General features: G+C 47.9%; 16 non-coding genes across 16 annotated transcripts; all 16 read left to right on the top strand.

Annotated features, from left to right (window-relative positions):
* The first annotated feature begins 582 nt into the window (after positions 1-582).
* LOC142690129 (U2 spliceosomal RNA) lies at positions 583-773 on the top strand. The gene has a single exon (XR_012858935.1). It is a non-coding gene; the product is annotated as a U2 spliceosomal RNA (small nuclear RNA).
* A 1,284-nt stretch (positions 774-2,057) lies between these two features.
* LOC142690128 (U2 spliceosomal RNA) lies at positions 2,058-2,248 on the top strand. The gene has a single exon (XR_012858934.1). It is a non-coding gene; the product is annotated as a U2 spliceosomal RNA (small nuclear RNA).
* Positions 2,249-3,543: 1,295 nt separating this feature from the next.
* LOC142690127 (U2 spliceosomal RNA) lies at positions 3,544-3,734 on the top strand. Its single transcript, XR_012858933.1, has one exon. It is a non-coding gene; the product is annotated as a U2 spliceosomal RNA (small nuclear RNA).
* A 1,311-nt stretch (positions 3,735-5,045) lies between these two features.
* Positions 5,046-5,236, top strand: LOC142690126 (U2 spliceosomal RNA). The gene has a single exon (XR_012858932.1). It is a non-coding gene; the product is annotated as a U2 spliceosomal RNA (small nuclear RNA).
* Positions 5,237-6,527: 1,291 nt separating this feature from the next.
* LOC142690125 (U2 spliceosomal RNA) lies at positions 6,528-6,718 on the top strand. The gene has a single exon (XR_012858931.1). It is a non-coding gene; the product is annotated as a U2 spliceosomal RNA (small nuclear RNA).
* A 1,288-nt stretch (positions 6,719-8,006) lies between these two features.
* Positions 8,007-8,197, top strand: LOC142690124 (U2 spliceosomal RNA). Its single transcript, XR_012858930.1, has one exon. It is a non-coding gene; the product is annotated as a U2 spliceosomal RNA (small nuclear RNA).
* Positions 8,198-9,469: 1,272 nt separating this feature from the next.
* LOC142690328 (U2 spliceosomal RNA) lies at positions 9,470-9,660 on the top strand. Its single transcript, XR_012859115.1, has one exon. It is a non-coding gene; the product is annotated as a U2 spliceosomal RNA (small nuclear RNA).
* Positions 9,661-10,960: 1,300 nt separating this feature from the next.
* LOC142690123 (U2 spliceosomal RNA) lies at positions 10,961-11,151 on the top strand. Its single transcript, XR_012858929.1, has one exon. It is a non-coding gene; the product is annotated as a U2 spliceosomal RNA (small nuclear RNA).
* A 1,280-nt stretch (positions 11,152-12,431) lies between these two features.
* Positions 12,432-12,622, top strand: LOC142690122 (U2 spliceosomal RNA). The gene has a single exon (XR_012858928.1). It is a non-coding gene; the product is annotated as a U2 spliceosomal RNA (small nuclear RNA).
* Positions 12,623-13,898: 1,276 nt separating this feature from the next.
* Positions 13,899-14,089, top strand: LOC142690120 (U2 spliceosomal RNA). Its single transcript, XR_012858926.1, has one exon. It is a non-coding gene; the product is annotated as a U2 spliceosomal RNA (small nuclear RNA).
* A 1,296-nt stretch (positions 14,090-15,385) lies between these two features.
* LOC142690118 (U2 spliceosomal RNA) lies at positions 15,386-15,576 on the top strand. The gene has a single exon (XR_012858925.1). It is a non-coding gene; the product is annotated as a U2 spliceosomal RNA (small nuclear RNA).
* Positions 15,577-16,876: 1,300 nt separating this feature from the next.
* Positions 16,877-17,067, top strand: LOC142690117 (U2 spliceosomal RNA). Its single transcript, XR_012858924.1, has one exon. It is a non-coding gene; the product is annotated as a U2 spliceosomal RNA (small nuclear RNA).
* A 1,276-nt stretch (positions 17,068-18,343) lies between these two features.
* On the top strand, positions 18,344-18,534 carry LOC142690116 (U2 spliceosomal RNA). Its single transcript, XR_012858923.1, has one exon. It is a non-coding gene; the product is annotated as a U2 spliceosomal RNA (small nuclear RNA).
* Positions 18,535-19,824: 1,290 nt separating this feature from the next.
* On the top strand, positions 19,825-20,015 carry LOC142690115 (U2 spliceosomal RNA). The gene has a single exon (XR_012858922.1). It is a non-coding gene; the product is annotated as a U2 spliceosomal RNA (small nuclear RNA).
* A 1,288-nt stretch (positions 20,016-21,303) lies between these two features.
* LOC142690114 (U2 spliceosomal RNA) lies at positions 21,304-21,494 on the top strand. Its single transcript, XR_012858921.1, has one exon. It is a non-coding gene; the product is annotated as a U2 spliceosomal RNA (small nuclear RNA).
* Positions 21,495-22,782: 1,288 nt separating this feature from the next.
* LOC142690113 (U2 spliceosomal RNA) lies at positions 22,783-22,973 on the top strand. The gene has a single exon (XR_012858920.1). It is a non-coding gene; the product is annotated as a U2 spliceosomal RNA (small nuclear RNA).
* Positions 22,974-24,091: the final 1,118 nt, after the last annotated feature.

Raw genomic sequence — 24,091 nt, 5'->3', positions numbered from 1 at the left:
TAGCTGTGCAAAAAAAAGACAGCCTGGCGGCCGGCTGTTGCAGTGTTGCCCTCTCAGGCAACACTGAGTGACTGACTGAGCCTCACCGTCTTATATAAAGTTCAGACGGAACTTTGCACGTGTCATAGTGGAGCCCTCAGGATTCCAGAGCCAGCTTTCTGACATCATAATGGGGCCTCAGAGATAAAAGCCTGGGCCCAGGCAGTGTTGGTCAGTGCTGCTCAGCAGGCAGCACTGGACTGGACTGGATTACAGCTGATACAAGGTGTGAAGGAACAAGGGGTGGCTGTGGGCATGCACTTGCTGCCGCTGCCAGTGTTTATCTGCATGGCAGCAGGGCATTTGGGCGTTGCCAGGAAGGCGTTTTTATGTAGATTCCTCCTCTTTCAGCACTGCATTGTGGTGCAAGCAAAAGAAGCAAATCCTGTCTGGCTTCCTCTCCGGCCTTTATTCACCTCCCGTGTAGCTGTGAGTGTGTGAGCCTGCAGGGCCCCATGGAATTGCCTAGAAGTAGGCTGAATCGCTGCAAGGGCTGAACAGCAGTATCGGGCAGGCTCGGGCAACGCGCGGCCCGTTCGGGTTATCGCTTCTCGGCCTTTTGGCTAAGATCAAGTGTAGTATCTGTTCTTATCAGTTTAATATCTGATACGTCCCCTATCTGGGGACCATATATTAAATGGATTTTTAGAACAGGGAGATGGAAATAGAGCTTGCTCTGTCCACTCCACGCATTGACCTGGTATTGCAGTATTTCCAGGACCGGTGCACCCTTTCCTTATGTGTTGACTAAAAGCAGATTCCAAAAGTGTTTTTTGTCTTTGCTATTGTTTCTGTCTTCATGAAGGGATCTCCCCTTTTAATCCCATTATTTCAACACCTGTTGGACAATGCATGAGTGATAATGAGCTCATTGATTAAATGCAATTAATGAATAGATTGCCACCTCTTGTTGTGTGTCGTCTGTGTTTCTGTGTTTCCGGCATTTCACATTGGAACACCTCATTCACCTTCCTTGTCTTCTCTCCGCCCTCCCTTTTAGGTAAGTTAAAGAGCTGCACCTGAGCCAGCCACTGATTGATTGATTGATTGATTGATTGATTGATTGATTGATTGATTGATGCAGCACAACAGTCAAATAGTGGAGTGGAGTAGGGGAACAGCAAACAGCCAATAAAGCAGCCCGCCCGCTCGCCTGCCCGCCACAATGGACCTACCTGTGTACACTAGATGGATGTGATGGAATGTACTGTCGTCCCTACATTTCAAGAAGAAGTAAGAATTGCAGTTGCAACAAAGCCTTGCTTGCCTACAAAGAGAGCAGCAATTTGGATTTGTTACTATGTTACCTAGAAGAATAACAAACTGTGCAAGGATGGAGGTTGTAGGAGCAAGGAGAAGTTGTCTGTAAAGTTGGTGGATGCCTATTTTCCATTTTGCAGTCCCTTGTCTCCCTCTTGTGGCCTCCTGGAGGCAACTAGCTGTGCAAAAAAAAGACAGCCTGGCGGCCGGCTGTTGCAGTGTTGCCCTCTCAGGCAACACTGAGTGACTGACTGAGCCTCACCGTCTTATATAAAGTTCAGACGGAACTTTGCACGTGTCATAGTGGAGCCCTCAGGATTCCAGAGCCAGCTTTCTGACATCATAATGGGGCCTCAGAGATAAAAGCCTGGGCCCAGGCAGTGTTGGTCAGTGCTGCTCAGCAGGCAGCACTGGACTGGACTGGATTACAGCTGATACAAGGTGTGAAGGAACAAGGGGTGGCTGTGGGCATGCACTTGCTGCCGCTGCCAGTGTTTATCTGCATGGCAGCAGGGCATTTGGGCGTTGCCAGGAAGGCGTTTTTATGTAGATTCCTCCTCTTTCAGCACTGCATTGTGGTGCAAGCAAAAGAAGCAAATCCTGTCTGGCTTCCTCTCCGGCCTTTATTCACCTCCCATGTAGCTGTGAGTGTGTGAGCCTGCAGGGCCCCATGGAATTGCCTAGAAGTAGGCTGAATCGCTGCAAGGGCTGAACAGCAGTATCGGGCAGGCTCGGGCAACGCGCGGCCCGTTCGGGTTATCGCTTCTCGGCCTTTTGGCTAAGATCAAGTGTAGTATCTGTTCTTATCAGTTTAATATCTGATACGTCCCCTATCTGGGGACCATATATTAAATGGATTTTTAGAACAGGGAGATGGAAATAGAGCTTGCTCTGTCCACTCCACGCATTGACCTGGTATTGCAGTATTTCCAGGACCGGTGCACCCTTTCCTTATGTGTTGACTAAAAGCAGATTCCAAAAGTGTTTTTTGTCTTTGCTATTGTTTCTGTCTTTCTGAAGGGATCTCCCCTTTTAATCCCATTATTTCAACACCTGTTGGACAATGCATGAGTGATAATGAGCTCATTGATTAAATGCAATTAATGAATAGATTGCCACCTCTTGTTGTGTGTCGTCTGTGTTTCTGTGTTTCCGGCATTTCACATTGGAACACCTCATTCACCTTCCTTGTCTTCTCTCCGCCCTCCCTTTTAGGTAAGTTAAAGAGCTGCACCTGAGCCAGCCACTGATTGATTGATTGATTGATTGATTGATTGATTGATTGATTGATTGATTGATTGATTGATGCAGCACAACAGTCAAATAGTGGAGTGGAGTAGGGAACAGCAAACAGCCAATAAAGCAGCCCGCCCGCTCGCCTGCCCGCCACAATGGACCTACCTGTGTACACTAGATGGATGTGATGGAATGTACTGTCGTCCCTACATTTCAAGAAGAAGTAAGAATTGCAGTTGCAACAAAGCCTTGCTTGCCTACAAAGAGAGCAGCAATTTGGATTTGTTACTATGTTACCTAGAAGAATAACAAACTGTGCAAGGATGGAGGTTGTAGGAGCAAGGAGAAGTTGTCTGTAAAGTTGGTGGATGCCTATTTTCCATTTTGCAGTCCCTTGTCTCCCTCTTGTGGCCTCCTGGAGGCAACTAGCTGTGCAAAAAAAAGACAGCCTGGCGGCCGGCTGTTGCAGTGTTGCCCTCTCAGGCAACACTGAGTGACTGACTGAGCCTCACCGTCTTATATAAAGTTCAGACGGAACTTTGCACGTGTCATAGTGGAGCCCTCAGGATTCCAGAGCCAGCTTTCTGACATCATAATGGGGCCTCAGAGATAAAAGCCTGGGCCCAGGCAGTGTTGGTCAGTGCTGCTCAGCAGGCAGCACTGGACTGGACTGGATTACAGCTGATACAAGGTGTGAAGGAACAAGGGGTGGCTGTGGGCATGCACTTGCTGCCGCTGCCAGTGTTTATCTGCATGGCAGCAGGGCATTTGGGCGTTGCCAGGAAGGCGTTTTTATGTAGATTCCTCCTCTTTCAGCACTGCATTGTGGTGCAAGCAAAAGAAGCAAATCCTGTCTGGCTTCCTCTCCGGCCTTTATTCACCTCCCGTGTAGCTGTGAGTGTGTGAGCCTGCAGGGCCCCATGGAATTGCCTAGAAGTAGGCTGAATCGCTGCAAGGGCTGAACAGCAGTATCGGGCAGGCTCGGGCAACGCGCGGCCCGTTCGGGTTATCGCTTCTCGGCCTTTTGGCTAAGATCAAGTGTAGTATCTGTTCTTATCAGTTTAATATCTGATACGTCCCCTATCTGGGGACCATATATTAAATGGATTTTTAGAACAGGGAGATGGAAATAGAGCTTGCTCTGTCCACTCCACGCATTGACCTGGTATTGCAGTATTTCCAGGACCGGTGCACCCTTTCCTTATGTGTTGACTAAAAGCAGATTCCAAAAGTGTTTTTTGTCTTTGCTATTGTTTCTGTCTTTCTGAAGGGATCTCCCCTTTTAATCCCATTATTTCAACACCTGTTGGACAATGCATGAGTGATAATGAGCTCATTGATTAAATGCAATCAATGAATAGATTGCCACCTCTTGTTGTGTGTCGTCTGTGTTTCTGTGTTTCCGGCATTTCACATTGGAACACCTCATTCACCTTCCTTGTCTTCTCTCCGCCCTCCCTTTTAGGTAAGTTAAAGAGCTGCACCTGAGCCAGCCACTGATTGATTGATTGATTGATTGATTGATTGATTGATTGATTGATTGATTGATTGATTGATTGATTGATTGATTGATGCAGCACAACAGTCAAATAGTGGAGTGGAGTAGGGAACAGCAAACAGCCAATAAAGCAGCCCGCCCGCTCGCCTGCCCGCCACAATGGACCTACCTGTGTACACTAGATGGATGTGATGGAATGTACTGTCGTCCCTACATTTCAAGAAGAAGTAAGAATTGCAGTTGCAACAAAGCCTTGCTTGCCTACAAAGAGAGCAGCAATTTGGATTTGTTACTATGTTACCTAGAAGAATAACAAACTGTGCAAGGATGGAGGTTGTAGGAGCAAGGAGAAGTTGTCTGTAAAGTTGGTGGATGCCTATTTTCCATTTTGCAGTCCCTTGTCTCCCTCTTGTGGCCTCCTGGAGGCAACTAGCTGTGCAAAAAAAAGACAGCCTGGCGGCCGGCTGTTGCAGTGTTGCCCTCTCAGGCAACACTGAGTGACTGACTGAGCCTCACCGTCTTATATAAAGTTCAGACGGAACTTTGCACGTGTCATAGTGGAGCCCTCAGGATTCCAGAGCCAGCTTTCTGACATCATAATGGGGCCTCAGAGATAAAAGCCTGGGCCCAGGCAGTGTTGGTCAGTGCTGCTCAGCAGGCAGCACTGGACTGGACTGGATTACAGCTGATACAAGGTGTGAAGGAACAAGGGGTGGCTGTGGGCATGCACTTGCTGCCGCTGCCAGTGTTTATCTGCATGGCAGCAGGGCATTTGGGCGTTGCCAGGAAGGCGTTTTTATGTAGATTCCTCCTCTTTCAGCACTGCATTGTGGTGCAAGCAAAAGAAGCAAATCCTGTCTGGCTTCCTCTCCGGCCTTTATTCACCTCCCGTGTAGCTGTGAGTGTGTGAGCCTGCAGGGCCCCATGGAATTGCCTAGAAGTAGGCTGAATCGCTGCAAGGGCTGAACAGCAGTATCGGGCAGGCTCGGGCAACGCGCGGCCCGTTCGGGTTATCGCTTCTCGGCCTTTTGGCTAAGATCAAGTGTAGTATCTGTTCTTATCAGTTTAATATCTGATACGTCCCCTATCTGGGGACCATATATTAAATGGATTTTTAGAACAGGGAGATGGAAATAGAGCTTGCTCTGTCCACTCCACGCATTGACCTGGTATTGCAGTATTTCCAGGACCGGTGCACCCTTTCCTTATGTGTTGACTAAAAGCAGATTCCAAAAGTGTTTTTTGTCTTTGCTATTGTTTCTGTCTTTCTGAAGGGATCTCCCCTTTTAATCCCATTATTTCAACACCTGTTGGACAATGCATGAGTGATAATGAGCTCATTGATTAAATGCAATTAATGAATAGATTGCCACCTCTTGTTGTGTGTCGTCTGTGTTTCTGTGTTTCCGGCATTTCACATTGGAACACCTCATTCACCTTCCTTGTCTTCTCTCCGCCCTCCCTTTTAGGTAAGTTAAAGAGCTGCACCTGAGCCAGCCACTGATTGATTGATTGATTGATTGATTGATTGATTGATTGATTGATTGATTGATTGATGCAGCACAACAGTCAAATAGTGGAGTGGAGTAGGGAACAGCAAACAGCCAATAAAGCAGCCCGCCCGCTCGCCTGCCCGCCACAATGGACCTACCTGTGTACACTAGATGGATGTGATGGAATGTACTGTCGTCCCTACATTTCAAGAAGAAGTAAGAATTGCAGTTGCAACAAAGCCTTGCTTGCCTACAAAGAGAGCAGCAATTTGGATTTGTTACTATGTTACCTAGAAGAATAACAAACTGTGCAAGGATGGAGGTTGTAGGAGCAAGGAGAAGTTGTCTGTAAAGTTGGTGGATGCCTATTTTCCATTTTGCAGTCCCTTGTCTCCCTCTTGTGGCCTCCTGGAGGCAACTAGCTGTGCAAAAAAAAGACAGCCTGGCGGCCGGCTGTTGCAGTGTTGCCCTCTCAGGCAACACTGAGTGACTGACTGAGCCTCACCGTCTTATATAAAGTTCAGACGGAACTTTGCACGTGTCATAGTGGAGCCCTCAGGATTCCAGAGCCAGCTTTCTGACATCATAATGGGGCCTCAGAGATAAAAGCCTGGGCCCAGGCAGTGTTGGTCAGTGCTGCTCAGCAGGCAGCACTGGACTGGACTGGATTACAGCTGATACAAGGTGTGAAGGAACAAGGGGTGGCTGTGGGCATGCACTTGCTGCCGCTGCCAGTGTTTATCTGCATGGCAGCAGGGCATTTGGGCGTTGCCAGGAAGGCGTTTTTATGTAGATTCCTCCTCTTTCAGCACTGCATTGTGGTGCAAGCAAAAGAAGCAAATCCTGTCTGGCTTCCTCTCCGGCCTTTATTCACCTCCCGTGTAGCTGTGAGTGTGTGAGCCTGCAGGGCCCCATGGAATTGCCTAGAAGTAGGCTGAATTGCTGCAAGGGCTGAACAGCAGTATCGGGCAGGCTCGGGCAACGCGCGGCCCGTTCGGGTTATCGCTTCTCGGCCTTTTGGCTAAGATCAAGTGTAGTATCTGTTCTTATCAGTTTAATATCTGATACGTCCCCTATCTGGGGACCATATATTAAATGGATTTTTAGAACAGGGAGATGGAAATAGAGCTTGCTCTGTCCACTCCACGCATTGACCTGGTATTGCAGTATTTCCAGGACCGGTGCACCCTTTCCTTATGTGTTGACTAAAAGCAGATTCCAAAAGTGTTTTTTGTCTTTGCTATTGTTTCTGTCTTTCTGAAGGGATCTCCCCTTTTAATCCCATTATTTCAACACCTGTTGGACAATGCATGAGTGATAATGAGCTCATTGATTAAATGCAATTAATGAATAGATTGCCACCTCTTGTTGTGTGTCGTCTGTGTTTCTGTGTTTCCGGCATTTCACATTGGAACACCTCATTCACCTTCCTTGTCTTCTCTCCGCCCTCCCTTTTAGGTAAGTTAAAGAGCTGCACCTGAGCCAGCCACTGATTGATTGATTGATTGATTGATTGATTGATTGATTGATTGATTGATTGATGCAGCACAACAGTCAAATAGTGGAGTGGAGTAGGGGAACAGCAAACAGCCAATAAAGCAGCCCGCCCGCTCGCCTGCCCGCCACAATGGACCTACCTGTGTACACTAGATGGATGTGATGGAATGTACTGTCGTCCCTACATTTCAAGAAGAAGTAAGAATTGCAGTTGCAACAAAGCCTTGCTTGCCTACAAAGAGAGCAGCAATTTGGATTTGTTACTATGTTACCTAGAAGAATAACAAACTGTGCAAGGATGGAGGTTGTAGGAGCAAGGAGAAGTTGTCTGTAAAGTTGGTGGATGCCTATTTTCCATTTTGCAGTCCCTTGTCTCCCTCTTGTGGCCTCCTGGAGGCAACTAGCTGTGCAAAAAAAAGACAGCCTGGCGGCCGGCTGTTGCAGTGTTGCCCTCTCAGGCAACACTGAGTGACTGACTGAGCCTCACCGTCTTATATAAAGTTCAGACGGAACTTTGCACGTGTCATAGTGGAGCCCTCAGGATTCCAGAGCCAGCTTTCTGACATCATAATGGGGCCTCAGAGATAAAAGCCTGGGCCCAGGCAGTGTTGGTCAGTGCTGCTCAGCAGGCAGCACTGGACTGGACTGGATTACAGCTGATACAAGGTGTGAAGGAACAAGGGGTGGCTGTGGGCATGCACTTGCTGCCGCTGCCAGTGTTTATCTGCATGGCAGCAGGGCATTTGGGCGTTGCCAGGAAGGCGTTTTTATGTAGATTCCTCCTCTTTCAGCACTGCATTGTGGTGCAAGCAAAAGAAGCAAATCCTGTCTGGCTTCCTCTCCGGCCTTTATTCACCTCCCGTGTAGCTGTGAGTGTGTGAGCCTGCAGGGCCCCATGGAATTGCCTAGAAGTAGGCTGAATCGCTGCAAGGGCTGAACAGCAGTATCGGGCAGGCTCGGGCAACGCGCGGCCCGTTCGGGTTATCGCTTCTCGGCCTTTTGGCTAAGATCAAGTGTAGTATCTGTTCTTATCAGTTTAATATCTGATACGTCCCCTATCTGGGGACCATATATTAAATGGATTTTTAGAACAGGGAGATGGAAATAGAGCTTGCTCTGTCCACTCCACGCATTGACCTGGTATTGCAGTATTTCCAGGACCGGTGCACCCTTTCCTTATGTGTTGACTAAAAGCAGATTCCAAAAGTGTTTTTTGTCTTTGCTATTGTTTCTGTCTTTCTGAAGGGATCTCCCCTTTTAATCCCATTATTTCAACACCTGTTGGACAATGCATGAGTGATAATGAGCTCATTGATTAAATGCAATTAATGAATAGATTGCCACCTCTTGTTGTGTGTCGTCTGTGTTTCTGTGTTTCCGGCATTTCACATTGGAACACCTCATTCACCTTCCTTGTCTTCTCTCCGCCCTCCCTTTTAGGTAAGTTAAAGAGCTGCACCTGAGCCAGCCACTGATTGATTGATTGATTGATTGATTGATTGATTGATGCAGCACAACAGTCAAATAGTGGAGTGGAGTAGGGGAACAGCAAACAGCCAATAAAGCAGCCCGCCCGCTCGCCTGCCCGCCACAATGGACCTACCTGTGTACACTAGATGGATGTGATGGAATGTACTGTCGTCCCTACATTTCAAGAAGAAGTAAGAATTGCAGTTGCAACAAAGCCTTGCTTGCCTACAAAGAGAGCAGCAATTTGGATTTGTTACTATGTTACCTAGAAGAATAACAAACTGTGCAAGGATGGAGGTTGTAGGAGCAAGGAGAAGTTGTCTGTAAAGTTGGTGGATGCCTATTTTCCATTTTGCAGTCCCTTGTCTCCCTCTTGTGGCCTCCTGGAGGCAACTAGCTGTGCAAAAAAAAGACAGCCTGGCGGCCGGCTGTTGCAGTGTTGCCCTCTCAGGCAACACTGAGTGACTGACTGAGCCTCACCGTCTTATATAAAGTTCAGACGGAACTTTGCACGTGTCATAGTGGAGCCCTCAGGATTCCAGAGCCAGCTTTCTGACATCATAATGGGGCCTCAGAGATAAAAGCCTGGGCCCAGGCAGTGTTGGTCAGTGCTGCTCAGCAGGCAGCACTGGACTGGACTGGATTACAGCTGATACAAGGTGTGAAGGAACAAGGGGTGGCTGTGGGCATGCACTTGCTGCCGCTGCCAGTGTTTATCTGCATGGCAGCAGGGCATTTGGGCGTTGCCAGGAAGGCGTTTTTATGTAGATTCCTCCTCTTTCAGCACTGCATTGTGGTGCAAGCAAAAGAAGCAAATCCTGTCTGGCTTCCTCTCCGGCCTTTATTCACCTCCCGTGTAGCTGTGAGTGTGTGAGCCTGCAGGGCCCCATGGAATTGCCTAGAAGTAGGCTGAATCGCTGCAAGGGCTGAACAGCAGTATCGGGCAGGCTCGGGCAACGCGCGGCCCGTTCGGGTTATCGCTTCTCGGCCATTTGGCTAAGATCAAGTGTAGTATCTGTTCTTATCAGTTTAATATCTGATACGTCCCCTATCTGGGGACCATATATTAAATGGATTTTTAGAACAGGGAGATGGAAATAGAGCTTGCTCTGTCCACTCCACGCATTGACCTGGTATTGCAGTATTTCCAGGACCGGTGCACCCTTTCCTTATGTGTTGACTAAAAGCAGATTCCAAAAGTGTTTTTTGTCTTTGCTATTGTTTCTGTCTTTCTGAAGGGATCTCCCCTTTTAATCCCATTATTTCAACACCTGTTGGACAATGCATGAGTGATAATGAGCTCATTGATTAAATGCAATTAATGAATAGATTGCCACCTCTTGTTGTGTGTCGTCTGTGTTTCTGTGTTTCCGGCATTTCACATTGGAACACCTCATTCACCTTCCTTGTCTTCTCTCCGCCCTCCCTTTTAGGTAAGTTAAAGAGCTGCACCTGAGCCAGCCACTGATTGATTGATTGATTGATTGATTGATTGATTGATTGATTGATTGATTGATTGATTGATTGATGCAGCACAACAGTCAAATAGTGGAGTGGAGTAGGGGAACAGCAAACAGCCAATAAAGCAGCCCGCCCGCTCGCCTGCCCGCCACAATGGACCTACCTGTGTACACTAGATGGATGTGATGGAATGTACTGTCGTCCCTACATTTCAAGAAGAAGTAAGAATTGCAGTTGCAACAAAGCCTTGCTTGCCTACAAAGAGAGCAGCAATTTGGATTTGTTACTATGTTACCTAGAAGAATAACAAACTGTGCAAGGATGGAGGTTGTAGGAGCAAGGAGAAGTTGTCTGTAAAGTTGGTGGATGCCTATTTTCCATTTTGCAGTCCCTTGTCTCCCTCTTGTGGCCTCCTGGAGGCAACTAGCTGTGCAAAAAAAAGACAGCCTGGCGGCCGGCTGTTGCAGTGTTGCCCTCTCAGGCAACACTGAGTGACTGACTGAGCCTCACCGTCTTATATAAAGTTCAGACGGAACTTTGCACGTGTCATAGTGGAGCCCTCAGGATTCCAGAGCCAGCTTTCTGACATCATAATGGGGCCTCAGAGATAAAAGCCTGGGCCCAGGCAGTGTTGGTCAGTGCTGCTCAGCAGGCAGCACTGGACTGGACTGGATTACAGCTGATACAAGGTGTGAAGGAACAAGGGGTGGCTGTGGGCATGCACTTGCTGCCGCTGCCAGTGTTTATCTGCATGGCAGCAGGGCATTTGGGCGTTGCCAGGAAGGCGTTTTTATGTAGATTCCTCCTCTTTCAGCACTGCATTGTGGTGCAAGCAAAAGAAGCAAATCCTGTCTGGCTTCCTCTCCGGCCTTTATTCACCTCCCGTGTAGCTGTGAGTGTGTGAGCCTGCAGGGCCCCATGGAATTGCCTAGAAGTAGGCTGAATCGCTGCAAGGGCTGAACAGCAGTATCGGGCAGGCTCGGGCAACGCGCGGCCCGTTCGGGTTATCGCTTCTCGGCCTTTTGGCTAAGATCAAGTGTAGTATCTGTTCTTATCAGTTTAATATCTGATACGTCCCCTATCTGGGGACCATATATTAAATGGATTTTTAGAACAGGGAGATGGAAATAGAGCTTGCTCTGTCCACTCCACGCATTGACCTGGTATTGCAGTATTTCCAGGACCGGTGCACCCTTTCCTTATGTGTTGACTAAAAGCAGATTCCAAAAGTGTTTTTTGTCTTTGCTATTGTTTCTGTCTTTCTGAAGGGATCTCCCCTTTTAATCCCATTATTTCAACACCTGTTGGACAATGCATGAGTGATAATGAGCTCATTGATTAAATGCAATTAATGAATAGATTGCCACCTCTTGTTGTGTGTCGTCTGTGTTTCTGTGTTTCCGGCATTTCACATTGGAACACCTCATTCACCTTCCTTGTCTTCTCTCCGCCCTCCCTTTTAGGTAAGTTAAAGAGCTGCACCTGAGCCAGCCACTGATTGATTGATTGATTGATTGATTGATTGATTGATTGATTGATGCAGCACAACAGTCAAATAGTGGAGTGGAGTAGGGGAACAGCAAACAGCCAATAAAGCAGCCCGCCCGCTCGCCTGCCCGCCACAATGGACCTACCTGTGTACACTAGATGGATGTGATGGAATGTACTGTCGTCCCTACATTTCAAGAAGAAGTAAGAATTGCAGTTGCAACAAAGCCTTGCTTGCCTACAAAGAGAGCAGCAATTTGGATTTGTTACTATGTTACCTAGAAGAATAACAAACTGTGCAAGGATGGAGGTTGTAGGAGCAAGGAGAAGTTGTCTGTAAAGTTGGTGGATGCCTATTTTCCATTTTGCAGTCCCTTGTCTCCCTCTTGTGGCCTCCTGGAGGCAATTAGCTGTGCAAAAAAAAGACAGCCTGGCGGCCGGCTGTTGCAGTGTTGCCCTCTCAGGCAACACTGAGTGACTGACTGAGCCTCACCGTCTTATATAAAGTTCAGACGGAACTTTGCACGTGTCATAGTGGAGCCCTCAGGATTCCAGAGCCAGCTTTCTGACATCATAATGGGGCCTCAGAGATAAAAGCCTGGGCCCAGGCAGTGTTGGTCAGTGCTGCTCAGCAGGCAGCACTGGACTGGACTGGATTACAGCTGATACAAGGTGTGAAGGAACAAGGGGTGGCTGTGGGCATGCACTTGCTGCCGCTGCCAGTGTTTATCTGCATGGCAGCAGGGCATTTGGGCGTTGCCAGGAAGGCGTTTTTATGTAGATTCCTCCTCTTTCAGCACTGCATTGTGGTGCAAGCAAAAGAAGCAAATCCTGTCTGGCTTCCTCTCCGGCCTTTATTCACCTCCCGTGTAGCTGTGAGTGTGTGAGCCTGCAGGGCCCCATGGAATTGCCTAGAAGTAGGCTGAATCGCTGCAAGGGCTGAACAGCAGTATCGGGCAGGCTCGGGCAACGCGCGGCCCGTTCGGGTTATCGCTTCTCGGCCTTTTGGCTAAGATCAAGTGTAGTATCTGTTCTTATCAGTTTAATATCTGATACGTCCCCTATCTGGGGACCATATATTAAATGGATTTTTAGAACAGGGAGATGGAAATAGAGCTTGCTCTGTCCACTCCACGCATTGACCTGGTATTGCAGTATTTCCAGGACCGGTGCACCCTTTCCTTATGTGTTGACTAAAAGCAGATTCCAAAAGTGTTTTTTGTCTTTGCTATTGTTTCTGTCTTTCTGAAGGGATCTCCCCTTTTAATCCCATTATTTCAACACCTGTTGGACAATGCATGAGTGATAATGAGCTCATTGATTAAATGCAATTAATGAATAGATTGCCACCTCTTGTTGTGTGTCGTCTGTGTTTCTGTGTTTCCGGCATTTCACATTGGAACACCTCATTCACCTTCCTTGTCTTCTCTCCGCCCTCCCTTTTAGGTAAGTTAAAGAGCTGCACCTGAGCCAGCCACTGATTGATTGATTGATTGATTGATTGATTGATTGATTGATGCAGCACAACAGTCAAATAGTGGAGTGGAGTAGGGGAACAGCAAACAGCCAATAAAGCAGCCCGCCCGCTTGCCTGCCCGCCACAATGGACCTACCTGTGTACACTAGATGGATGTGATGGAATGTACTGTCGTCCCTACATTTCAAGAAGAAGTAAGAATTGCAGTTGCAACAAAGCCTTGCTTGCCTACAAAGAGAGCAGCAATTTGGATTTGTTACTATGTTACCTAGAAGAATAACAAACTGTGCAAGGATGGAGGTTGTAGGAGCAAGGAGAAGTTGTCTGTAAAGTTGGTGGATGCCTATTTTCCATTTTGCAGTCCCTTGTCTCCCTCTTGTGGCCTCCTGGAGGCAACTAGCTGTGCAAAAAAAAGACAGCCTGGCGGCCGGCTGTTGCAGTGTTGCCCTCTCAGGCAACACTGAGTGACTGACTGAGCCTCACCGTCTTATATAAAGTTCAGACGGAACTTTGCACGTGTCATAGTGGAGCCCTCAGGATTCCAGAGCCAGCTTTCTGACATCATAATGGGGCCTCAGAGATAAAAGCCTGGGCCCAGGCAGTGTTGGTCAGTGCTGCTCAGCAGGCAGCACTGGACTGGACTGGATTACAGCTGATACAAGGTGTGAAGGAACAAGGGGTGGCTGTGGGCATGCACTTGCTGCCGCTGCCAGTGTTTATCTGCATGGCAGCAGGGCATTTGGGCGTTGCCAGGAAGGCGTTTTTATGTAGATTCCTCCTCTTTCAGCACTGCATTGTGGTGCAAGCAAAAGAAGCAAATCCTGTCTGGCTTCCTCTCCGGCCTTTATTCACCTCCCGTGTAGCTGTGAGTGTGTGAGCCTGCAGGGCCCCATGGAATTGCCTAGAAGTAGGCTGAATCGCTGCAAGGGCTGAACAGCAGTATCGGGCAGGCTCGGGCAACGCGCGGCCCGTTCGGGTTATCGCTTCTCGGCCTTTTGGCTAAGATCAAGTGTAGTATCTGTTCTTATCAGTTTAATATCTGATACGTCCCCTATCTGGGGACCATATATTAAATGGATTTTTAGAACAGGGAGATGGAAATAGAGCTTGCTCTGTCCACTCCACGCATTGACCTGGTATTGCAGTATTTCCAGGACCGGTGCACCCTTTCCTTATGTGTTGACTAAAAGCAGATTCCAAAAGTGTTTTTTGTCTTTGCTATTGTTTCTGTCTTTCTGAAGGGATCTCCCCTTTTAATCCCATTATTTCAACACCTGTTGGACAATGCATGAGTGATAATGAGCTCATTGATTAAATGCAATTAATGAATAGATTGCCATCTCTTGTTGTGTGTCGTCTGTGTTTCTGTGTTTGCGGCATTTCACATTGGAACACCTCATTCACCTTCCTTGTCTTCTCTCCGCCCTCCCTTTTAGGTAAGTTAAAGAGCTGCACCTGAGCCAGCCACTGATTGATTGATTGATTGATTGATTGATTGATTGATTGATTGATTGATTGATTGATTGATGCAGCACAACAGTCAAATAGTGGAGTGGAGTAGGGGAACAGCAAACAGCCAATAAAGCAGCCCGCCCGCTCGCCTGCCCGCCACAATGGACCTACCTGTGTACACTAGATGGATGTGATGGAATGTACTGTCGTCCCTACATTTCAAGAAGAAGTAAGAATTGCAGTTGCAACAAAGCCTTGCTTGCCTACAAAGAGAGCAGCAATTTGGATTTGTTACTATGTTACCTAGAAGAATAACAAACTGTGCAAGGATGGAGGTTGTAGGAGCAAGGAGAAGTTGTCTGTAAAGTTGGTGGATGCCTATTTTCCATTTTGCAGTCCCTTGTCTCCCTCTTGTGGCCTCCTGGAGGCAACTAGCTGTGCAAAAAAAAGACAGCCTGGCGGCCGGCTGTTGCAGTGTTGCCCTCTCAGGCAACACTGAGTGACTGACTGAGCCTCACCGTCTTATATAAAGTTCAGACGGAACTTTGCACGTGTCATAGTGGAGCCCTCAGGATTCCAGAGCCAGCTTTCTGACATCATAATGGGGCCTCAGAGATAAAAGCCTGGGCCCAGGCAGTGTTGGTCAGTGCTGCTCAGCAGGCAGCACTGGACTGGACTGGATTACAGCTGATACAAGGTGTGAAGGAACAAGGGGTGGCTGTGGGCATGCACTTGCTGCCGCTGCCAGTGTTTATCTGCATGGCAGCAGGGCATTTGGGCGTTGCCAGGAAGGCGTTTTTATGTAGATTCCTCCTCTTTCAGCACTGCATTGTGGTGCAAGCAAAAGAAGCAAATCCTGTCTGGCTTCCTCTCCGGCCTTTATTCACCTCCCGTGTAGCTGTGAGTGTGTGAGCCTGCAGGGCCCCATGGAATTGCCTAGAAGTAGGCTGAATCGCTGCAAGGGCTGAACAGCAGTATCGGGCAGGCTCGGGCAACGCGCGGCCCGTTCGGGTTATCGCTTCTCGGCCTTTTGGCTAAGATCAAGTGTAGTATCTGTTCTTATCAGTTTAATATCTGATACGTCCCCTATCTGGGGACCATATATTAAATGGATTTTTAGAACAGGGAGATGGAAATAGAGCTTGCTCTGTCCACTCCACGCATTGACCTGGTATTGCAGTATTTCCAGGACCGGTGCACCCTTTCCTTATGTGTTGACTAAAAGCAGATTCCAAAAGTGTTTTTTGTCTTTGCTATTGTTTCTGTCTTTCTGAAGGGATCTCCCCTTTTAATCCCATTATTTCAACACCTGTTGGACAATGCATGAGTGATAATGAGCTCATTGATTAAATGCAATTAATGAATAGATTGCCACCTCTTGTTGTGTGTCGTCTGTGTTTCTGTGTTTCCGGCATTTCACATTGGAACACCTCATTCACCTTCCTTGTCTTCTCTCCGCCCTCCCTTTTAGGTAAGTTAAAGAGCTGCACCTGAGCCAGCCACTGATTGATTGATTGATTGATTGATTGATTGATTGATTGATTGATTAATTGATTGATTGATTGATGCAGCACAACAGTCAAATAGTGGAGTGGAGTAGGGGAACAGCAAACAGCCAATAAAGCAGCCCGCCCGCTCGCCTGCCCGCCACAATGGACCTACCTGTGTACACTAGATGGATGTGATGGAATGTACTGTCGTCCCTACATTTCAAGAAGAAGTAAGAATTGCAGTTGCAACAAAGCCTTGCTTGCCTACAAAGAGAGCAGCAATTTGGATTTGTTACTATGTTACCTAGAAGAATAACAAACTGTGCAAGGATGGAGGTTGTAGGAGCAAGGAGAAGTTGTCTGTAAAGTTGGTGGATGCCTATTTTCCATTTTGCAGTCCCTTGTCTCCCTCTTGTGGCCTCCTGGAGGCAACTAGCTGTGCAAAAAAAAGACAGCCTGGCGGCCGGCTGTTGCAGTGTTGCCCTCTCAGGCAACACTGAGTGACTGACTGAGCCTCACCGTCTTATATAAAGTTCAGACGGAACTTTGCACGTGTCATAGTGGAGCCCTCAGGATTCCAGAGCCAGCTTTCTGACATCATAATGGGGCCTCAGAGATAAAAGCCTGGGCCCAGGCAGTGTTGGTCAGTGCTGCTCAGCAGGCAGCACTGGACTGGACTGGATTACAGCTGATACAAGGTGTGAAGGAACAAGGGGTGGCTGTGGGCATGCACTTGCTGCCGCTGCCAGTGTTTATCTGCATGGCAGCAGGGCATTTGGGCGTTGCCAGGAAGGCGTTTTTATGTAGATTCCTCCTCTTTCAGCACTGCATTGTGGTGCAAGCAAAAGAAGCAAATCCTGTCTGGCTTCCTCTCCGGCCTTTATTCACCTCCCGTGTAGCTGTGAGTGTGTGAGCCTGCAGGGCCCCATGGAATTGCCTAGAAGTAGGCTGAATCGCTGCAAGGGCTGAACAGCAGTATCGGGCAGGCTCGGGCAACGCGCGGCCCGTTCGGGTTATCGCTTCTCGGCCTTTTGGCTAAGATCAAGTGTAGTATCTGTTCTTATCAGTTTAATATCTGATACGTCCCCTATCTGGGGACCATATATTAAATGGATTTTTAGAACAGGGAGATGGAAATAGAGCTTGCTCTGTCCACTCCACGCATTGACCTGGTATTGCAGTATTTCCAGGACCGGTGCACCCTTTCCTTATGTGTTGACTAAAAGCAGATTCCAAAAGTGTTTTTTGTCTTTGCTATTGTTTCTGTCTTTCTGAAGGGATCTCCCCTTTTAATCCCATTATTTCAACACCTGTTGGACAATGCATGAGTGATAATGAGCTCATTGATTAAATGCAATTAATGAATAGATTGCCACCTCTTGTTGTGTGTCGTCTGTGTTTCTGTGTTTCCGGCATTTCACATTGGAACACCTCATTCACCTTCCTTGTCTTCTCTCCGCCCTCCCTTTTAGGTAAGTTAAAGAGCTGCACCTGAGCCAGCCACTGATTGATTGATTGATTGATTGATTGATTGATTGATTGATGCAGCACAACAGTCAAATAGTGGAGTGGAGTAGGGGAACAGCAAACAGCCAATAAAGCAGCCCGCCCGCTCGCCTGCCCGCCACAATGGACCTACCTGTGTACACTAGATGGATGTGATGGAATGTACTGTCGTCCCTACATTTCAAGAAGAAGTAAGAATTGCAGTTGCAACAAAGCCTTGCTTGCCTACAAAGAGAGCAGCAATTTGGATTTGTTACTATGTTACCTAGAAGAATAACAAACTGTGCAAGGATGGAGGTTGTAGGAGCAAGGAGAAGTTGTCTGTAAAGTTGGTGGATGCCTATTTTCCATTTTGCAGTCCCTTGTCTCCCTCTTGTGGCCTCCTGGAGGCAACTAGCTGTGCAAAAAAAAGACAGCCTGGCGGCCGGCTGTTGCAGTGTTGCCCTCTCAGGCAACACTGAGTGACTGACTGAGCCTCACCGTCTTATATAAAGTTCAGACGGAACTTTGCACGTGTCATAGTGGAGCCCTCAGGATTCCAGAGCCAGCTTTCTGACATCATAATGGGGCCTCAGAGATAAAAGCCTGGGCCCAGGCAGTGTTGGTCAGTGCTGCTCAGCAGGCAGCACTGGACTGGACTGGATTACAGCTGATACAAGGTGTGAAGGAACAAGGGGTGGCTGTGGGCATGCACTTGCTGCCGCTGCCAGTGTTTATCTGCATGGCAGCAGGGCATTTGGGCGTTGCCAGGAAGGCGTTTTTATGTAGATTCCTCCTCTTTCAGCACTGCATTGTGGTGCAAGCAAAAGAAGCAAATCCTGTCTGGCTTCCTCTCCGGCCTTTATTCACCTCCCGTGTAGCTGTGAGTGTGTGAGCCTGCAGGGCCCCATGGAATTGCCTAGAAGTAGGCTGAATCGCTGCAAGGGCTGAACAGCAGTATCGGGCAGGCTCGGGCAACGCGCGGCCCGTTCGGGTTATCGCTTCTCGGCCTTTTGGCTAAGATCAAGTGTAGTATCTGTTCTTATCAGTTTAATATCTGATACGTCCCCTATCTGGGGACCATATATTAAATGGATTTTTAGAACAGGGAGATGGAAATAGAGCTTGCTCTGTCCACTCCACGCATTGACCTGGTATTGCAGTATTTCCAGGACCGGTGCACCCTTTCCTTATGTGTTGACTAAAAGCAGATTCCAAAAGTGTTTTTTGTCTTTGCTATTGTTTCTGTCTTTCTGAAGGGATCTCCCCTTTTAATCCCATTATTTCAACACCTGTTGGACAATGCATGAGTGATAATGAGCTCATTGATTAAATGCAATTAATGAATAGATTGCCACCTCTTGTTGTGTGTCGTCTGTGTTTCTGTGTTTCCGGCATTTCACATTGGAACACCTCATTCACCTTCCTTGTCTTCTCTCCGCCCTCCCTTTTAGGTAAGTTAAAGAGCTGCACCTGAGCCAGCCACTGATTGATTGATACTGATTGATTGATTGATTGATTGATTGATTGATTGATTGATGCAGCACAACAGTCAAATAGTGGAGTGGAGTAGGGGAACAGCAAACAGCCAATAAAGCAGCCCGCCCGCTCGCCTGCCCGCCACAATGGACCTACCTGTGTACACTAGATGGATGTGATGGAATGTACTGTCGTCCCTACATTTCAAGAAGAAGTAAGAATTGCAGTTGCAACAAAGCCTTGCTTGCCTACAAAGAGAGCAGCAATTTGGATTTGTTACTATGTTACCTAGAAGAATAACAAACTGTGCAAGGATGGAGGTTGTAGGAGCAAGGAGAAGTTGTCTGTAAAGTTGGTGGATGCCTATTTTCCATTTTGCAGTCCCTTGTCTCCCTCTTGTGGCCTCCTGGAGGCAACTAGCTGTGCAAAAAAAAGACAGCCTGGCGGCCGGCTGTTGCAGTGTTGCCCTCTCAGGCAACACTGAGTGACTGACTGAGCCTCACCGTCTTATATAAAGTTCAGACGGAACTTTGCACGTGTCATAGTGGAGCCCTCAGGATTCCAGAGCCAGCTTTCTGACATCATAATGGGGCCTCAGAGATAAAAGCCTGGGCCCAGGCAGTGTTGGTCAGTGCTGCTCAGCAGGCAGCACTGGACTGGACTGGATTACAGCTGATACAAGGTGTGAAGGAACAAGGGGTGGCTGTGGGCATGCACTTGCTGCCGCTGCCAGTGTTTATCTGCATGGCAGCAGGGCATTTGGGCGTTGCCAGGAAGGCGTTTTTATGTAGATTCCTCCTCTTTCAGCACTGCATTGTGGTGCAAGCAAAAGAAGCAAATCCTGTCTGGCTTCCTCTCCGGCCTTTATTCACCTCCCGTGTAGCTGTGAGTGTGTGAGCCTGCAGGGCCCCATGGAATTGCCTAGAAGTAGGCTGAATCGCTGCAAGGGCTGAACAGCAGTATCGGGCAGGCTCGGGCAACGCGCGGCCCGTTCGGGTTATCGCTTCTCGGCCTTTTGGCTAAGATCAAGTGTAGTATCTGTTCTTATCAGTTTAATATCTGATACGTCCCCTATCTGGGGACCATATATTAAATGGATTTTTAGAACAGGGAGATGGAAATAGAGCTTGCTCTGTCCACTCCACGCATTGACCTGGTATTGCAGTATTTCCAGGACCGGTGCACCCTTTCCTTATGTGTTGACTAAAAGCAGATTCCAAAAGTGTTTTTTGTCTTTGCTATTGTTTCTGTCTTTCTGAAGGGATCTCCCCTTTTAATCCCATTATTTCAACACCTGTTGGACAATGCATGAGTGATAATGAGCTCATTGATTAAATGCAATTAATGAATAGATTGCCACCTCTTGTTGTGTGTCGTCTGTGTTTCTGTGTTTCCGGCATTTCACATTGGAACACCTCATTCACCTTCCTTGTCTTCTCTCCGCCCTCCCTTTTAGGTAAGTTAAAGAGCTGCACCTGAGCCAGCCACTGATTGATTGATTGATTGATTGATTGATTGATTGATTGATTGATTGATTGATGCAGCACAACAGTCAAATAGTGGAGTGGAGTAGGGGAACAGCAAACAGCCAATAAAGCAGCCCGCCCGCTCGCCTGCCCGCCACAATGGACCTACCTGTGTACACTAGATGGATGTGATGGAATGTACTGTCGTCCCTACATTTCAAGAAGAAGTAAGAATTGCAGTTGCAACAAAGCCTTGCTTGCCTACAAAGAGAGCAGCAATTTGGATTTGTTACTATGTTACCTAGAAGAATAACAAACTGTGCAAGGATGGAGGTTGTAGGAGCAAGGAGAAGTTGTCTGTAAAGTTGGTGGATGCCTATTTTCCATTTTGCAGTCCCTTGTCTCCCTCTTGTGGCCTCCTGGAGGCAACTAGCTGTGCAAAAAAAAGACAGCCTGGCGGCCGGCTGTTGCAGTGTTGCCCTCTCAGGCAACACTGAGTGACTGACTGAGCCTCACCGTCTTATATAAAGTTCAGACGGAACTTTGCACGTGTCATAGTGGAGCCCTCAGGATTCCAGAGCCAGCTTTCTGACATCATAATGGGGCCTCAGAGATAAAAGCCTGGGCCCAGGCAGTGTTGGTCAGTGCTGCTCAGCAGGCAGCACTGGACTGGACTGGATTACAGCTGATACAAGGTGTGAAGGAACAAGGGGTGGCTGTGGGCATGCACTTGCTGCCGCTGCCAGTGTTTATCTGCATGGCAGCAGGGCATTTGGGCGTTGCCAGGAAGGCGTTTTTATGTAGATTCCTCCTCTTTCAGCATTGCATTGTGGTGCAAGCAAAAGAAGCAAATCCTGTCTGGCTTCCTCTCCGGCCTTTATTCACCTCCCGTGTAGCTGTGAGTGTGTGAGCCTGCAGGGCCCCATGGAATTGCCTAGAAGTAGGCTGAATCGCTGCAAGGGCTGAACAGCAGTATCGGGCAGGCTCGGGCAACGCGCGGCCCGTTCGGGTTATCGCTTCTCGGCCTTTTGGCTAAGATCAAGTGTAGTATCTGTTCTTATCAGTTTAATATCTGATACGTCCCCTATCTGGGGACCATATATTAAATGGATTTTTAGAACAGGGAGATGGAAATAGAGCTTGCTCTGTCCACTCCACGCATTGACCTGGTATTGCAGTATTTCCAGGACCGGTGCACCCTTTCCTTATGTGTTGACTAAAAGCAGATTCCAAAAGTGTTTTTTGTCTTTGCTATTGTTTCTGTCTTTCTGAAGGGATCTCCCCTTTTAATCCCATTATTTCAACACCTGTTGGACAATGCATGAGTGATAATGAGCTCATTGATTAAATGCAATTAATGAATAGATTGCCACCTCTTGTTGTGTGTCGTCTGTGTTTCTGTGTTTCCGGCATTTCACATTGGAACACCTCATTCACCTTCCTTGTCTTCTCTCCGCCCTCCCTTTTAGGTAAGTTAAAGAGCTGCACCTGAGCCAGCCACTGATTGATTGATTGATTGATTGATTGATTGATTGATTGATTGATTGATGCAGCACAACAGTCAAATAGTGGAGTGGAGTAGGGGAACAGCAAACAGCCAATAAAGCAGCCCGCCCGCTCGCTCGCCTGCCCGCCACAATGGACCTACCTGTGTACACTAGATGGATGTGATGGAATGTACTGTCGTCCCTACATTTCAAGAAGAAGTAAGAATTGCAGTTGCAACAAAGCCTTGCTTGCCTACAAAGAGAGCAGCAATTTGGATTTGTTACTATGTTACCTAGAAGAATAACAAACTGTGCAAGGATGGAGGTTGTAGGAGCAAGGAGAAGTTGTCTGTAAAGTTGGTGGATGCCTATTTTCCATTTTGCAGTCCCTTGTCTCCCTCTTGTGGCCTCCTGGAGGCAACTAGCTGTGCAAAAAAAAGACAGCCTGGCGGCCGGCTGTTGCAGTGTTGCCCTCTCAGGCAACACTGAGTGACTGACTGAGCCTCACCGTCTTATATAAAGTTCAGACGGAACTTTGCACGTGTCATAGTGGAGCCCTCAGGATTCCAGAGCCAGCTTTCTGACATCATAATGGGGCCTCAGAGATAAAAGCCTGGGCCCAGGCAGTGTTGGTCAGTGCTGCTCAGCAGGCAGCACTGGACTGGACTGGATTACAGCTGATACAAGGTGTGAAGGAACAAGGGGTGGCTGTGGGCATGCACTTGCTGCCGCTGCCAGTGTTTATCTGCATGGCAGCAGGGCATTTGGGCGTTGCCAGGAAGGCGTTTTTATGTAGATTCCTCCTCTTTCAGCACTGCATTGTGGTGCAAGCAAAAGAAGCAAATCCTGTCTGGCTTCCTCTCCGGCCTTTATTCACCTCCCGTGTAGCTGTGAGTGTGTGAGCCTGCAGGGCCCCATGGAATTGCCTAGAAGTAGGCTGAATCGCTGCAAGGGCTGAACAGCAGTATCGGGCAGGCTCGGGCAACGCGCGGCCCGTTCGGGTTATCGCTTCTCGGCCTTTTGGCTAAGATCAAGTGTAGTATCTGTTCTTATCAGTTTAATATCTGATACGTCCCCTATCTGGGGACCATATATTAAATGGATTTTTAGAACAGGGAGATGGAAATAGAGCTTGCTCTGTCCACTCCACGCATTGACCTGGTATTGCAGTATTTCCAGGACCGGTGCACCCTTTCCTTATGTGTTGACTAAAAGCAGATTCCAAAAGTGTTTTTTGTCTTTGCTATTGTTTCTGTCTTTCTGAAGGGATCTCCCCTTTTAATCCCATTATTTCAACACCTGTTGGACAATGCATGAGTGATAATGAGCTCATTGATTAAATGCAATTAATGAATAGATTGCCACCTCTTGTTGTGTGTCGTCTGTGTTTCTGTGTTTCCGGCATTTCACATTGGAACACCTCATTCACCTTCCTTGTCTTCTCTCCGCCCTCCCTTTTAGGTAAGTTAAAGAGCTGCACCTGAGCCAGCCACTGATTGATTGATTGATTGATTGATTGATTGATTGATTGATTGATTGATTGATGCAGCACAACAGTCAAATAGTGGAGTGGAGTAGGGGAACAGCAAACAGCCAATAAAGCAGCCCGCCCGCTCGCCTGCCCGCCACAATGGACCTACCTGTGTACACTAGATGGATGTGATGGAATGTACTGTCGTCCCTACATTTCAAGAAGAAGTAAGAATTGCAGTTGCAACAAAGCCTTGCTTGCCTACAAAGAGAGCAGCAATTTGGATTTGTTACTATGTTACCTAGAAGAATAACAAACTGTGCAAGGATGGAGGTTGTAGGAGCAAGGAGAAGTTGTCTGTAAAGTTGGTGGATGCCTATTTTCCATTTTGCAGTCCCTTGTCTCCCTCTTGTGGCCTCCTGGAGGCAACTAGCTGTGCAAAAAAAAGACAGCCTGGCGGCCGGCTGTTGCAGTGTTGCCCTCTCAGGCAACACTGAGTGACTGACTGAGCCTCACCGTCTTATATAAAGTTCAGACGGAACTTTGCACGTGTCATAGTGGAGCCCTCAGGATTCCAGAGCCAGCTTTCTGACATCATAATGGGGCCTCAGAGATAAAAGCCTGGGCCCAGGCAGTGTTGGTCAGTGCTGCTCAGCAGGCAGCACTGGACTGGACTGGATTACAGCTGATACAAGGTGTGAAGGAACAAGGGGTGGCTGTGGGCATGCACTTGCTGCCGCTGCCAGTGTTTATCTGCATGGCAGCAGGGCATTTGGGCGTTGCCAGGAAGGCGTTTTTATGTAGATTCCTCCTCTTTCAGCATTGCATTGTGGTGCAAGCAA

Source organism: Rhinoderma darwinii, assembly GCF_050947455.1.
Source record: "Rhinoderma darwinii isolate aRhiDar2 chromosome 5 unlocalized genomic scaffold, aRhiDar2.hap1 SUPER_5_unloc_33, whole genome shotgun sequence".
Taxonomy (NCBI): domain Eukaryota; kingdom Metazoa; phylum Chordata; class Amphibia; order Anura; family Rhinodermatidae; genus Rhinoderma; species Rhinoderma darwinii.
Note: the sequence above shows the minus strand (reverse complement) of the source record. Positions and strands in the feature narration are given on the sequence as shown.